We start from the raw sequence: 16,164 nt of genomic DNA, 5'->3' as shown, positions 1-16,164 counted from the left end.
AAATGTTTAAGTGAGACTTGGGACTATGATGAGGCAGTGGGGATGATGGTTGCACACCCATGTTTTGGAGCCAGACAACCTGCCTTCATATACTGCTTCCCGACTTGAGAAACAAGTGCCATCACACAAGTCAATCTCCCCGAGCCCAGTTTCACCATCTATAAAATGGTGATAATATACTTCACCATGTGAGGATTAAATGGGATCATATATATAAGACACTTAGAAAAGTACTTGGCTACAGCAAATGCTCGAATCTCTTTATCATCATCACCACCACCATCATCTCAGTTGGTCAAAATAGTAGATGTCTTTCAAGGATCTTCTCTTTGTAGAGAACTACTAGTATATAGTCACAGCTTAGAACGACAAATTTTCTGCCTGACAATATAATTTCAAGAGTTACAGAATTTACTTCCAAAAAGTTATGGATGAACTGGAAGGGAACTTATATAGCTAGCACCTTCTATTGCTTTAAGATACTGCACATGTGCAATGCGTGATAATAATGAAGCATTCTTCAATCAATGCTTATACGAAAAGTAAATACCATGTCCTTTTGATATTTGTCCAATTCTGTATTATATAAATACTACTTGTTATACCCACACTGATGTTTATTTCCTACCCATTGAATATAGTAGGTCCTAAATATTGTTTATTAACTATAAGATATTAAAATTACCAGTGGAGGTTTAAGAAAGAAACCTGGGCATAATATTCTCAGAAAAATTTTATGTGCCAGCATTTGAATATATGAACTAGCAGTTTCATGTATGATTCTTTTTATTATAAAAATACTTTTTAATTTGCAAAGGGATTTCTTTACATAGGAAATTCTCCATGTCATTTAGAATGATTCAAGTTATCTATCTATCTATCTATCTATCTATCTATCTATCTATCTATCTATCTCTTTCCAGTATATACTTTGCCTCTATATATAACCACAATACTATGCAAAAGTATCAGTCCTATTTTTTTGATGGAGAAACTGAGAACAAAGGTGATCATGTGCTTAGCCGAAAACACAACGAGATAATAGTAAAGTTGGGATTATAATTTAATAAAGAAGCTTCGTCTTTGGGGTGATAGTCTCTAGTTTAACTTATATTTGACAGTAGAGTCTGCTTATATTCAAAACAAAACAAAACTCTGACAGTCCATATACAGTAGAGAGCTGCCTATAAATAGCTTTTGAAAAATTCTAAAATTTTGTATGTAAAGGGTATTTTTCATTTGTCTGATTTCTTGAATTTATGCCAAAACAGACTTGGAAAGTGAGCTTTCCCCAAGATAAGCTTTCAGTTTCTATGATGTGTAAATGCTCTTCTTCCCAACTGCAAACTGTATTGGTAGTTTGCACGTAGTACTATAGTATTAGTATGTCTATTATTACTATGCCATGTTATACATAAGTACATACTCTAAGGATATGTTCTTTTATTACCTTCTGGTGGTGTCAAATAGTAGTATACAAGAATATCACAGGTCTCTCTGTAAGAAAAATGACAAATTGCCTGTACTCAAACAAAGGCTCTGAAATAGAATGACATAATCAAATACTGGCTTCAGTTTTAGGTGTGACCTTCAGATTTGAGTTGGTTAATATTAGTCATTTCAGTTGTGACTGTACAACAATATCTGCTACCACAGAAAAAACAGATCCTATTTAATGTGATGTCCTTGTATTTCATTGGCGAGTACACCTCAGGGCAATAGTTACAGTGAAAGAGCATTTGGTCAGGAATACTCTCAACATTGAATAACTCATGGGTTACTTTCTTCTATGAATGTTTAAGTTGAATGTGGGGTATTTTTGAAGTTAAAAATATTTTCAAATAGCCCAATATTTCATGACAATATGACTATAATAGGCTCTTTATGAGAAAAAAATGTAAAAGGAAACTTACTCTCCAGTGGGAGACAAAGACAATATGCATTAAAATGCAACTTGAAACGAATCCAGGAAGTACATTTGCTTATTATTCATTAAATGTTTAAGTATTGTTCTCTCTTTTCCTAGCTTTCCAGCTTTGTTCCCTGGTGCTATTTGGACTTTAAAAAAATGTTTTTTTAGATATACATATAATGAGAAACAAACAGGTAGGTCCTTCTAGCAAAAGGATGGCTAAGGTTAAACCTAATACCCAATAATTTAATTCTTTAATATAAAAACATGGAAAAGAATGGAAGAGTATGAATTCATTGGTCTGAGAAGAAACCTGCGACGGGTATTTGTGAATATGTTGGCACGTTTTATCAGCGTCCTTTGTTTTTCAGTCTTTTCTGAAAAGGACTCTATTAGAAGTGGGGTCATCTGAGAGAGGTACCTTAATACCAGAAAAAGTAAAATTCACCTTCTATTATGAAGTGATTTTAGATATTTGAGGCTATTTCCACTTCTACATTGTTTAATCTGTATCAGAAAATGAAAGCACCATGGTTTATCTTATTAGCTATGATCGAAGCTTTTCAAAGGCAGGGACCCTTATTTTGGTATCCCCTGTGGCTAGCACTGAAGGCAAGAATGTGTTAATAATGAAATGAATGAATGAAAGAACCAATGAATGAGCATTGTCTTTTATAAAAAAAACATGGTAGGATCCAATTATAAAAATAATTTTATCATCATTTTAACTACCAGTAAATTGCTATGAAAATTTTTTTCATGGATCTGTTTATATTTAACTTGTGTGGTTTACCTGCATCCAGAACTGTGTACAAATAGTCATTCTAAGTCTTGTCCAGCAGTGTGTCTGTATGACCAAAGGGGGCCCATTAAAGAATGGATAGGCCAGCTCGGTACGGGAGCTGGCGTTCCTAACACCGAGCTCAGACCCAGCAGTGTCAGAGGAAAGCCACACCAACCACTGAGGGACTACACTGGATGCAAATGTGGACCTCCTTAGAGCCTCCTTGGCAAAGCAGGCCTGGCCAGGCAGCTGTAGAACACCATGACTCTTTTGCCTTCATCCATATGCTTAGCTTCTGCTACACTGTCTCGGGGTTTGGTAGTGACTTCATGCCACAGGGAAAGAGGCACGATGACCAAAGGCATCTTCCAAGCGCCATTTTACGCGCAGGCATTTCTGGAAGCTGGGTACTATAGTGCTCGAGCTGTGCACACTCCCTGGTATTGGGAGGGAGCCTTTCTCCCTGGTATTTCTCTCCTCCTGGGCAGTTAGCTCTCTGCCAGCAGTGGTGGGTCCTGATGAGTTGGAAAGGAGATCACAAATTAATCTGATACTAAGAATGTCATAGCGAAGGTCACAAATGCCTGTCTATGAAATCCAAGGTTCTCGATGCGATAAAGTCACTCATTTATCTGCTGTCCCACTTTCTATGGGAGTGTGCCACCCAGGGAAGCAGCCTCGCGTGCAGAGTGGAAGAGCTGGGGAAGACGCACACCTTTCAGTGGGCGGAAAGCTTTACTGCTTATCATCCTTCCTCCTCATTCGTCTCCTCCACCTTATTTTTTTTCTTTCTCTTTCTCATCTTAAATTCTCATTTAGTATCCCTGTTTGTGTGTGTGTGTGTGTGTGTGTGTGTGTGTGTGTGTTTTAGTGTAATGACCTTGGTTAATAAGTACCCAGAGTAATGCATAGGAATAGAGCGATGCTACTGTCTGATTAGCCGTTTGCTTTAATCATTGTTTAAATAAAACACACACTGCAGTTTTTAACAGGCATTCACCATTTGAACAAAATGTAGTAGTAATATAGTTTAAAACTAGGAATGGGAAAAGAGTTTGTCAACTACAAATTACTTCAATGCTAAATTCATAATATTTTTTGAGGTAGAATTGGCAGATATTTGGAAAAGACAAAGCTGTTCTATTTAGAGGTGTTCTATTTATTTTAAAAAGGAGAAGAAAGGGAGGGAGGAGGAAGGAGAACCAGTTTTCCCAGTCTCTATAAATTAATTAGACAGTTAAAGTTAGTTGAAAATTTACATAAAAGTTACATAGAAAGCACAACTAGATTAATGGAAGAAGCTCATGAAATGTAGACTAAACTTTTTAGAAGGGAAAGGAACAGAAAATGGATATCCAGAGTCCTGCCGAACCCAGAGCATTTAGAATGAAATGTTCAAGCGCCAGGAAGCTTATGAGCTTCCAGGTATATTAACGCCTGGGACTAGGGTTGGAGTACGATTGTTCACGCCTTATGTACTCTGTCCTTTCATTGTGTGCATTTGAGCTAATATTTCAGTTGAAAAACTAACATACCAGTAAAAATGTCCCTGATTTGAGCTAGTCATTTATTCCCAGTCTCACAGAGAAATATTGGATATTCTTTGAGTTAATAAAGTGTGAAATGACTTTAATGCTTCAAGGGAAATACAATATACCACGCCAGTCTCGCAAAATGTCTTTTTAGGAAGCACGGTTTATCTTATCCCACCTGCATCAGAAAATTTAATTGGCTTAGCTATTTCCTCTTTCTCCAAATCCCCTTTTATGGCAAAGAGAAAATGAGGACCTACAGCAGCAAACAGAGTTTATCCCTCATAAGCCTGTCCTCATGAAACCAAGCAGGGGCGGACTGGGTCACAGTGTGTTCTCATAGGTCCTGAAGCCAGAGTCCGAGGTGATTTAACTCTAATTTATTTGGAATTGGGACACCCAGCTGTGAATACCGTGTTCAAGTGTTGAGAATCTAATTCACGTGAAGAATCCTGCAGCTCTGAGTTATATTCTTTGGGCTATCTCCAAACCCATCAGAGAGCAGCCGGTCAGGCGCAGACCTTGGAACTGGCGATTCTAGGAGAGGCAGTTTACACAGCCCGGTAGTTCCTGCTCACTCGATTCTGCAAGTGAAGGCTAGGTGGGCTACCCACGTGACATTGTCCACAATAAAAGAGAACTAGGATAGCTGTTTTAGAAAAACTGTTTGGAAACGTTACTGTGGCTAATCTAGATCCGTTTCCCTGAAACAGAACGGAATTTATTTTCATGCAATAAATAAATAAATAAATAAATAAATAAATAAATAAATAAATAAATAAATAAATAAACTGACTGTAGCTCCTAATTCACAGCCACATCCCGTGTGGTGTGTCCTCTCTCTTCCCCTCTGCTGCCACACAGATATGCATACATATCACACACAGACTTTTTTCTTTCTAGTCTAAAACGCTATCGACCTCTGCTGTTCCTTTGCTGGGGATTTCATCAAGCATGTTTACATCAAAATGCGTCCTGATCCCAGCCACTGCCTCCCTGCTGTATCCTAGTTGCAAGAGCTGAGACAGCTCTTGGTTCCCCAACTGCTTCAGCTCTGTCTCACCTGTTTGTTGGGAAACCACCAAAGCCAACACTGCATAGAAAAATAATGAACATTAGATGTCAACATGTGCCATGTGCCTAACTGGCTGATACACATCTTCACTGGGACGTAGTGGGATTGAAAAGTGCCTCTTTAAAAATAATCCTAGCCCTTACCATCACCACATGCAAAAACTGACTCACAGGCTTAAATGAAAGAGCTAAAATTATAGGATTCTTAGAAGAAAACATAGAGGAAACGCTTCATGATATTGGATTTGGCTTTGATTTCTTGGATATGACACCCAAAGCACAGGCAACAAAAGAAAAAATAAAATAAAATAGATAAACTGGGCTACATCAAACGAAAAACTTTTGTGAATCAAAGGACACTATCAGCAGAGTGAAAGGCAACCCTTCCTGAGGAATTAATATTCAGAAGACCTCAGGACCTCCTACAGTGCAACAATAACAAAACAAATCAGCCAATTTAAAAATGGGCAAAGGGCTGAACAGGCATTTCTCCAAAGACGATACCCAAAAAGCCAACTGGCAAATGAAAATATGCTCAACATCACTAATCATTTGGGAAACACAAATCAAACCACAACGACATACCACTTCACCCCCATTACGAGGGCTACTATTGAAAAAACAACAAACAAAAATCCCCAAACTAACAAGCGCTGGCAAGGGTGTGGAGAAATTGGAACAACTGTGCATTGCTTGTGGGAATGTAAAATGGTGCAGCTGCTATGGAAAACAGTACAGTGGTTCCTTAAGAACTTAAACACAGAATTACCATATGATCCACCAATGCCACCACAAGGTGTATACCCAGAATTGAAAGTAGGGATTCACACAGATATTGGTACACCCATGATAAAAGCATTATTAACTACACAGCCAAAAGGTGGAAGTAACTCGAATGTCTATCAGTGCATTAATGGCCCTATCCAGTTTGGCTCAGTGGGTAGAGCATTGGCCTATGGACTCAAGAGTCCTGGGTTCGATTCCAGTCAAGGGCATATGCCCAGGTTGCGGGCTCAATCCCCAGTGTGGGGTGTGCAGGAGGCAGCCAATCAATGATTCTTTCTCATCATTGATGTTTCTGTCTCTCTCTCCCTCCCCTTCCTTTCTGAAATAAATAAAAATATATTTTTAAAAATGCATTAATGGATAAACAAAATGTAGTATATAAACAATTAAATGTTATTCTCTCTTAAAAGAGAAGAAAATTCTGACACATGCTACAACATGGATGAACCATGAAAACATTATGCTAAGTGAAATAAGGCAGACTCCAAAGGACAAATGTATAATTCTACTTAAATGAGAAACCTAGAATAGTCAGTCATAGAGACAAGGAGTAGAAAGGTGGTTGCCATTGGGAAGATGAAAAGTTTCCATTTGGGAAGATGAAAAAGTTCTGGAGATGGATGGTGGTATTTATACAACAATGTGAATGTATTTAATGCCTCAGAACTGTACATCTAAAAATGGTTAAAATGGTTAATATACATATTTTACCACAATAAAAAGAGAGTCATGGAAAACCAGCAAAGATTATCTATAATAATAAAAGCGTAATATGCTAATTAGACCGGACGGCCTTCAGGACGAAGCCAGGGCTGCGAGGGAAGCCTGGGTCCTGGGTGCCAGAGGGAAGCCGGTACTGGCAACCGGGGGAAGGAAGGCCTGCTCTTGCACGAATATTGTGCATCGGGCCTCTAGTATGAAATAAATAAAAAAAAATGCAGATTTTTACAAGATGGGAAAATCAATTAGAAAAATGATGTTATAGGTTATACAGCTTCTTCTTCATGTTTGCAATTCAAATTGCAAAGCAAGACAAATGGCCAATATATTAGCAAATGAGACTTTTTAACTGTGTGAAATATAGTCAAAAAGTGTCTGTGTTGTTCGAAGATTGAGATTACAGCCAGTTGGGGAACTATTACAATTCCTTCATGCTTTTAGGTTTTGGAAGTTGCCCCAACATATGTAAATACATATTTTTTAAAGCACAAAGCCAAACCGGTATTACAAAGTGGCAAAAAAAAAATCTGAGTAGAGAGGAATCCAAAAAATATTTATGAAGAATGTACTCTATGTTAATATGCAAGGGACAATCTACCTCAGAGAGAAAGATTAGTTGGCAGGTGACAGACTTTCTCACAAAGTTTGGCTTAGTCTCCCTGAAATTGCTCGGTATAGCTCAGTAGTTTAGTCACACAATTTTAACATTTCTGGCAGGTGTAGGTGGTGAAGGCTAGCTAAATATTCATGCAATTATTATCATTTTTTCTTAGAGAGACAGAAGAGGGGGGAGGCGAGAGAGAGAGAATGATTTGTTGTCCCACTTATCTATGCATTCATTGGTTGATTCTTATATGTGCCCTGACCAGGGATCAAACCTGCCACCTTGGTATTGGAACGACACTGTAACCAACTGAACTATTTGGCCAGGGCTCACAAGCTTATTTACCCTTTAAACATGTTTGGTGTGTTTCAAATGTAGACTTTTAGTGAATGTGTGCTGGGGTGATGGGGCGGGGGGCGGGCGGGCCATAGGTACCAGGCTGAGGATGAAGATTAGACAGAACCGTAGACTCTATCACCTTTAAAATTCTGGTCATGGTTCTTACAAGCCTTTCTGTGAAGCCCACTGGCCATTCCTTTGCTTTGGGGTTCTCATCCTTTGGTAGTTTATCTGTTATTTATGAATTACAGATGTTAGAGCTAGAGGAAACCTTAGAGGCCATACTGAAAAATTTTCCTAGGGGAACTTTCTCTCCTAAACTGATGTGCGTCCATTGCCTGAGAAGTGACAAAACACATTATGGTGTTCACCGTTAAGTGTAGACATCTAGATAATGAATGGCCTTAATTGTATGCACATCTGTTTACTAGTAACCCCTTCAGATACTCTTTAGATAGAGACAAATTGAGTCTCTCATTTAAAAGAAGGAACAGGCCTTGAGAATGTAAGTGACCTACGCAAGGGCAAGTATTTTTAAGTTGGCTGTTTGGACTCCCAACTGAATTAAGCTTCTCATAGACAATGAAAAGATGTTCTTTTGTTCCCCTGAAGCACACAGTATAGAAATGAACAGAAGTGGTGATAATACCCGCTGAATAAATGCAAGCCTCGCATATGCTTTTCCCTATAAACAGATCTGAGAGATTGATGCTGACGTACAATGTCAATCAAATGACCCTGTCTTCTACTTTAGAGTCCTGATACTGGTTAAGGCTGGGGTGTGCCAGGGGAGGGAACAGGCTTTTGTTCCCTGAACTTCTGTAGAAATATTTATGATTTTAAACCTTAAAATGATAGATCTCAATCATTACATGCGTGCAGTGAAATGAACAGTCATATGTAGTGGGAGGACACATGTAATAGGTAATGGGCTGCTCATCTCTGGAGGACAGTTAGAATATATCAAGAGCTTTACAGTGTTCATTCTCATTAGCCCAATGATTCCATTTAGGGAAATTTACCCCAAGAAAATCATCAGAGACACAAGTAAAATGCATAGTCAAATTGGTTCACTACAGTGGTATTTGTAACATAATGTAATGAATGTAATAGTATATATTTATATGTGATATAGCAAACATAATGTATGAAAATGGCTAAATAAATTATGGCATAGTTGTAGACTAGAATATTAATTTCGTGTTCTCAACTAGGTTTATCTTGTAAAATCGTATTTTAGAATATATGTGAAATAGTTGAAAAACAAACAAGAAAGGAATAAATTTACCATAATGTTAATTGTGGTTTCTTTGGAATGTGGGATTTTAAGTAATTTTATATTTTTCTTTATTTTCCAGGTTTCCTTTAATAAATATGCTTTTATAAAAAGAAAAAAATTATAATTAAAAAAATTTTGGCTCTCCAAGTCCCTGAATTCAGTCCAGATCCCAGCCTAGAGGATATGAGAAGGGGCTTTGGGTTGCATTGGGGGCGTGAGGAGTTGTTGGGCACATAAGTGTCACCAGGACTCCTCCCTGACATACAAGGATCTATGGCCTCTACCTTCCAGCTCTATGTGAGGGCTGTGGCTACAACTGGGGAGGGCTGGCCGTGCAAAGCTCTAGGTGAAGATGATACCAGTTACATCTTTTGTTTTCCATCCCTGCCATAGTGTACATAAAATTATCACCCACAGAATAATAATGCCTCCTATCTGTAGTGAATTATATAGTTGTGGAAGTGTATTTCCATATGTTGTAATTGGATTGCCATGAGTTAGCGGTTCTGATAGTTACTTTGACATCATCCGACAGGTGAGGTAACAAATGAGAAAAGGCGTGAGAATTATTCAAGAAAATACAGTTGTCTTCCGTAGCTTGTACCAAGGCCCTTCCTTGTGTCCAACCCTTTCAGAAGACAATGCCAATTGACATACACTTGATCTCTATTTGTGGGTATAAAAGTCAAATTATAAGCAATACATAATTATTCCTCATCTCTCCTAAGATGCTCACACATGCATACAGCAGCAGTAGTTTTTTCCTCCTGGGCCACCAAGATGTAAACTAAACAGAGAAATAGGGATTTATACTGTGGGTTCAAAATCACTTACTGTGTATAGCCACTCGTGTTGCCACAAAACGACACACCAGATGCACATTGTCTAAGCAGCAGATACCTCATTGATAGGAATGAAAAAGTATGGTTTTCCTTAAGAAGAAAAGGATACCAGCAGGTGTACTCACCAAAAAACCACCAATTTGACTTGTCTGGTCCTTTACAGGATGTAGACCAAGAATGTACAGGGAAATTCAGGCAGCTTTCTTGGGATTTCTCAGTTCAATTTTTGGAGTGCCCTTTGAAGCAAATCCTATGGGTAAAAAAAAAAAAAAAATTGCTAGAAATGTTTTCTATTTCAATATAATTTTCATATATGCATTACAAATTTGGGGCCATTTTCTTTCAAAGGAAAATGGACTATCATTTCTCTATCATGTTAGCTACAAACCAAGAAATGCAACCCCTTTCCTTCTTCCTGTCCTTGAACGGGATCATAATAAGAAGATGACCAATTTCTTCCATTTCTTGTATTTCCCCCTCTCCCTTCTTTAGAGCACTCATGACTTCAAGATGAACAATATATGTTTAGGAAGGAATATAGATATAGTCTATATTGTATGCTTATAGACCCTTAATAAGTGAGGTGGGTCACTACAGGGCGGGTAAATCTAGCTCATGGGCTGCCCCTCCCCATTTGGGGGGCTCTGCTACTCATCACTGACAGATCATCACACTCTATCCTGTGAATCCAGGGAGGATCTCAGCACCACTGAAACAACCACCACCAGCACTGCCAACTGAAGAGAGTTGCTGTGAAAGTGACTTGGTTTTCTGCCCTAAATGTGTAGTTGAGACGCTGCTGACAATGTTCTTTGCATGGAGAATCCCACAGGATTTGGGATCCTAAGATAAAAGACTTTAAAGTCATGATACAGAACATATTCAAATTTAGGAGACTTAAGTTCAAGAGAAGGGTATTTCGGGTGAGACATTAAAATATACCCTAAGCACAAAACTTTTACCTTTATTTTACATCTGGATACATAATCAGCCCAACTTTAAGAATGTTCCCTCCCAACAGCTGAGAGCCCTCCTTGAGCTGCGTAAGATTCAATATGGCGCGGTGGCTGCAGCACCAGTCTGGGAACTAGAGGACTAGTTTTTTTATGCTTTTTTCATTTTCCCAACTTTATTGACCAATATAATTGCATATAAATATAATTGTATATCAATGTAGAACATGATGGTTTGATAGTTTTAATTTTAGCTCTGCCATGACTTTTTCTGTGTTCTTAGGTAAATCATTTCACCTATTTGAGCCAAAGTTTGTTCCCTTAAAGAAAATAAGAAGTTGGATGACCAGTAGTTTTCAAACTTGTTTTTAACTTTTGTTTTGTTTTATTTCTTTAGAGATAGCACCCTTTCTTCCATCACACATGTGCCTAGATGCAGGAACAAAACCGAAAAGCAGGAGCTGGCTGAACTGGAGGCGGGATGATATGGCAGACCCCTCCAGCTCATCACCGATTCTGCTCCATCATCCACGGGAGCCATGAGCGGACCCCACAGGGCCTTTAGGACTACAGAGACCACAGTTTGAACCTGCCGATTAAATGGCCCCTGAAGACATTCGCAGCTCCAAAATGATTCTGCCTTGACTATCTTTATATTGCAATGACTGGCAAAGCATTCAGTGGGATTCAAGCCTTGATGGGAACACATGCAATAAAACAAAACAAGGAGCTGATTTTAATCCTTATTATCAATGATTTACTGGGGGGGAAACTACCACACCCTCAAATAAATCATAGAGTAACAGCTGTTAAGTTACTGCTGAAGTATATAACCTACACCCCCATCTGTATCCTGGATAACACCTAATGATCAACATCACAGTGTTTGATAAGTCAAAATAAACGTGCGAATTACAAGCTGCTCCTGAAATTAATCCTACCCTGCTTAGGCAACAGAATAAAACTTAGACGCCTGCACTATTCATCTACTAGCTAAGTTACTTTAGACACATTTATTTAACTTTTCTGAGCCTCACTTTCCACATCCATACATGGAGATAATTCCTTACAGAACTGTATGGAGAACAGAGAAAATATTTATAAAGCACCATTCCTGGAACATATTATTTGTGCAGAATTGTGAGTTGTCTCTCTTTGCATAATGGCAAAATGTCCTCCCTTAAAAAATAGTGTCATGGTAATGGACATGTACACTCCACGAATTGAAAGCAAATTACTAATATATAAACAAGACTATAGGTTTTACATAGTTTTGTATTATATCTTCATAAAGGAAAGGGGGTTATTGATGTGCCTCTGATGTCTATTCAAGAAACAGGAATTTTCCCCAAAATGAAGCATGTAGATTCAATTGTATGTTTCCAGACAACTCCAAATGTATTTCATAAAAATTTCAATGTTGTTTTGCCATAAAAATCTTCAAGCAAAACCCATATGCTATTTGTCCTATGGCTTCACATTCTTCCTGTCACATTATTAGGTACCCCAAGGCACCCACTTTGAGAAGTCTAGCTCTAGTCCAAATTTTTTACTTTACTGTGGAGGAAACTTTTACCAAAGGTCGCAAAACTCGGCATACTAATAGGAAATGGTCTCTGGACATGAATTGGGTAAATTCGTTCACTTGCTCATTCTGTGAAACAGGTCTGGGTGCTGCTCACTACACGATAGAGTCTTTATGAAGACCCAATGGGGAAAATTTTCTGGATTCCAGTAGAAAGAAAAGCTACTCTGAGCATGACACTTGGTTTATTTTTATTGGGGGAGAGGGGCATGTGAATCTTAAAGTTGATTATGCAAATGTTTGTTGGACTTAAGACACCTGTGGCATCATCTTAATATGCCTACCCTGATCTTTTACCTTCTCTACTTGTCATACCATATGTAGTTTTGAAAACTGTTTCAAATCCATTTTTGGAATGAGGCAGGGTACAAATAAATACATAAAATTAATTAATGTATTTTTCCCCCCAAAAGATGCTCTAATTTAATATCAAGTTCCATGTTACGTTCTGCTTGCTTCTCAACTCTCAGTCATAAAACGAGGCTAAGAATAATCTTTCATCTCCCCCTCCACCACTAAGGAATGAGAATTCTGTTCCTTATAAGCAAATCCTTTCTTAAGAGAAACCAATTGTGCACACTCAGAGATACTGGCACATGGGCCTAAAGCTCCCAGGAGACCATGGGGCAAGAGTCATACCACAGAGTTCTAGGGTCACTGCCACCAGCACCATCTGACCCTGGGCATGCCATGTGGCTGAAGCTGATATCAACACCTTGTGTTAGAACTGTTATAAGGGTAAAATATGAATTTACATTTGAAAGCATCTTGTAAACTGCCAACCATCAGTTTCTGCCTGGATACCGGCAGTAGCCTCCCAGCTGACTTTGTCCCATCCGCTCTTGCCCACTGCAATCAATGTAGCTCTCATGGCAGGCAAGGTGACTTTTTAAAAACACACAATTTGATCATATCACCTTCCTGTTCAAACCTCTAAACAATATTCCTACTGACGTAGGATTAAGTCCAATATTCTTAGTAGGTCCTATAAGGAAGACTTTGGCTCCTTTTGTCAACCTCATCTTGCACATGCTGTTCCCAACTCTTCAAACCCTTGCTAGTCCCCATACTTACCCCCCCCCCGCACCCCGCCCCCACCTTACCTACCCAGCTCACACTCATCCTTAAACCTCAGAAGTCATCCCTGGAGTCCCCGAGACACGTTCCTGTAACGTCATGAAATCCCTCATAGCACTAGGTTGAATTACATGAAATTGCCGTTTGAGGAAAGAAATGCTAGCCAATTGGCAATTTTATATGGTTTAACCTTACAATAATTGGTATAATAGTGATACCCTCCAGTCAATTGTACACTTTACTAGGGTAAAATCTAGTTCTGACTCACTACTATAAACCCTGTGTCCCACAGCCCTTCCTGGCGCCCAGTAGGTGCTTAATTTTTAAGTTAATGTGCGATGTTATACTACCTTTTTAATGCTCAGCACATAACTTTTATATTGTCATTGGTAGTAAAAGTGATGTTTTTATTCAAATGCTACTTCTAAGTGTCAAGGAATAAAATGAAGAAATAGAACGAAAAAAATTACTTTTTAAGATTTTCATTTCTGGCATTTCTAGAAAGCATGAATCCTAGTAAGTATAATACACCTCATTAGGGATAAAATTAGCCCACTGGTGTGGTATCACTCATGAATTTTTAAAAACTCAAATGTTTCTCACTGAAGGGCAGAATGAAAACAACGCAGCAAGGAAACCAGATGGTTTGGATGTCTCTCTTTTTACAGCTTTTGCGTGCAATAGCAAATCAGTCAGTGGGGAAAAGAAGCATCTAAAAGAGTGCTAGACTTGCAACAGGAGTTTTAAAGTACACTTCCCCATGATATTCAAAAGGAATGCATCCTAAAACTTACCCGATATGCCATAGTTAGCGTCCGCCATGAAATGAACAGAACAAAGCCCAAGTCTAAACCAAGTTGAGATGATGTATGTGGTAGGTTAGGCTTCTTCACAAGCTACGTACTTTAATGATATTAATAGTGTCAATAGCAGCTGACAGTCAGTGAGTGCTTATTATGCACCACACACTGTGCTAAGCTTTTCTCGTACATTGTCTTATCAAATCACTTCCACAGCCCCATGAAGCAAATTCTAGGGTTGTTTTCATTCTGGAGGCTGCTCATTGGCTAAGGCCCCTTAATTGTAAGTGAAGAATCTGGGATTCAAACCTAGGAGTCCTGCCCTGACCGGTTTGGCTCAGTGGATAGAGCGTCGGCCTGCTCAAGGGTCCCGGGTTCGATTCCGGTCAAGGGCATGTACCTTGGTTGCGGGCACATCCCCGGTGGGGAGTGTGCAGGAGGCGGCTGATCGATGTTTCTCTCTCATCGATGTTTCTAGCTCTCTATCCCTCTCCCTTCCTCTCTGTAAAAAATCAATAAAATATATTTAAAAAACAAACAAAACAAAAAACAATAACAACAAAAAAACAACCTAGGAGTCCTGAGGCCAGACTCTGTGCTCTTAGCTATTCTGCTCTATGGAAGAATCCATTTGCTTCTGCACCCGTGTCTGGAAGGGTAGAAGTTGTGATGTAACAAAAATGGTGAGTTTTTATGAATTTATATTGCAGCTTTAGAGTTATTTATGACTCAAGGTCTACTGTCTATGAATTTTTTTTCAAGAGTCCCAGAATTCAACTTTAAGCAGTAAAAGATATTTTCAACCTGGGTTAGAAATATGGGAGTTCAACTTTTTGGTAGAAGAGTGGAGAATGTCGGAGACTCATAAATATCATAGATTCAGAAATCCCTGGTTATCCAAGTTGTTCCCCAGCTTCTTGCAAAACCTGTCCCACTTTGGAAAGCTTTTGAGAAATCACAGAGACCCACAAAAGGAGTAAACAGAGCCCGCAATTTCACTTTCTACTGCTCAGTCAATAACTTCTAATCAGACTATTCTTTCTTACTACATTTAAAAAAATTACCTACCTCTTTTAGTTGCAAGGAAAGAAACATACTAACATGCACACTATAGAAACAGAATTTTAAAAATAAATACAGGTTATTAATCCTTTACATATGATTCATAGGTGGTGGTAACTGAGCTATCGCTCCCCACCCCCCTCAGTCTTTGTGCATTAACATTTGACCCTTTTTATAATATGCACCTTGTACCAGTGAAACCTAAGGCACCAGCTAGTTACTCATTAAACTTGGGTGCCAAGGGCCGACTTGTACAAATTACACTGTTAACTGCCTGGCCTGGCCTGTGTGCAGAAGTGGAAAAAAAGCAATCATCATAGCTGTGAAATTCTGTCATATCGGCAGAATTGAACTACAAATTGCAGCAATTCATGCCTGACCTCTGATCTGTGAAGTTAGTCTAAAACCTTTGACCCTCAGCTTGGAATTGAGAAACAGCGTTTACTTGTGCTGGAGAAGATGGCTAGCAAGGATTCTCTGCTGTGAATTGTTAACTCTGATTATTGGTCAATCCCATCCACCTCCCACAAGGAGTCAGCCAGAGCAAGACTACAAGGAAGATCTTGAGAGTGACTTGCCATGAAGTGGCATTTTGAACAAATCTAATAAAAGTAAAAGGTTTCCGGATGCAAAAATCTTTAAACGAGTATGTAAAAATAATAAGAAAAGGGGGAATCTGAGATAATTTAAATTATTGGGCATTTATACTTAGTGATAAATGCGTTAAAAAATTCTCTCTATAAATTAAACAAAAATAGCATTTTAACTAAATACTTTTTAAAATTTTACCAAATGGTACCATCTCTTATATCTTT

At 38.6% G+C, this 16,164-nt stretch overlaps 1 protein-coding gene across 8 annotated transcripts in view; it reads right to left on the bottom strand.

Moving 5' to 3' along the window:
• The window catches only part of RBM47 (RNA binding motif protein 47), a 159,088-nt gene that overhangs the window by 23,995 nt on the left and 118,929 nt on the right, over nt 1-16,164 (bottom strand). For all 8 annotated transcript variants that reach the window (XM_059672778.1, XM_059672797.1, XM_059672805.1 and 5 more), the window contains one exon: nt 9,998-10,122. The gene's annotated coding sequence lies outside the window, so the exon portion shown is untranslated. The remainder of the gene's footprint in view (nt 1-9,997; nt 10,123-16,164) is intronic.

Source organism: Myotis daubentonii, chromosome 1, assembly GCF_963259705.1.
Source record: "Myotis daubentonii chromosome 1, mMyoDau2.1, whole genome shotgun sequence".
NCBI classification, from domain to species: Eukaryota; Metazoa; Chordata; class Mammalia; order Chiroptera; family Vespertilionidae; genus Myotis; species Myotis daubentonii.
The sequence above is the reverse complement of the archived record's forward strand: the minus strand, read 5'-3'. Positions and strand labels throughout refer to the sequence as shown.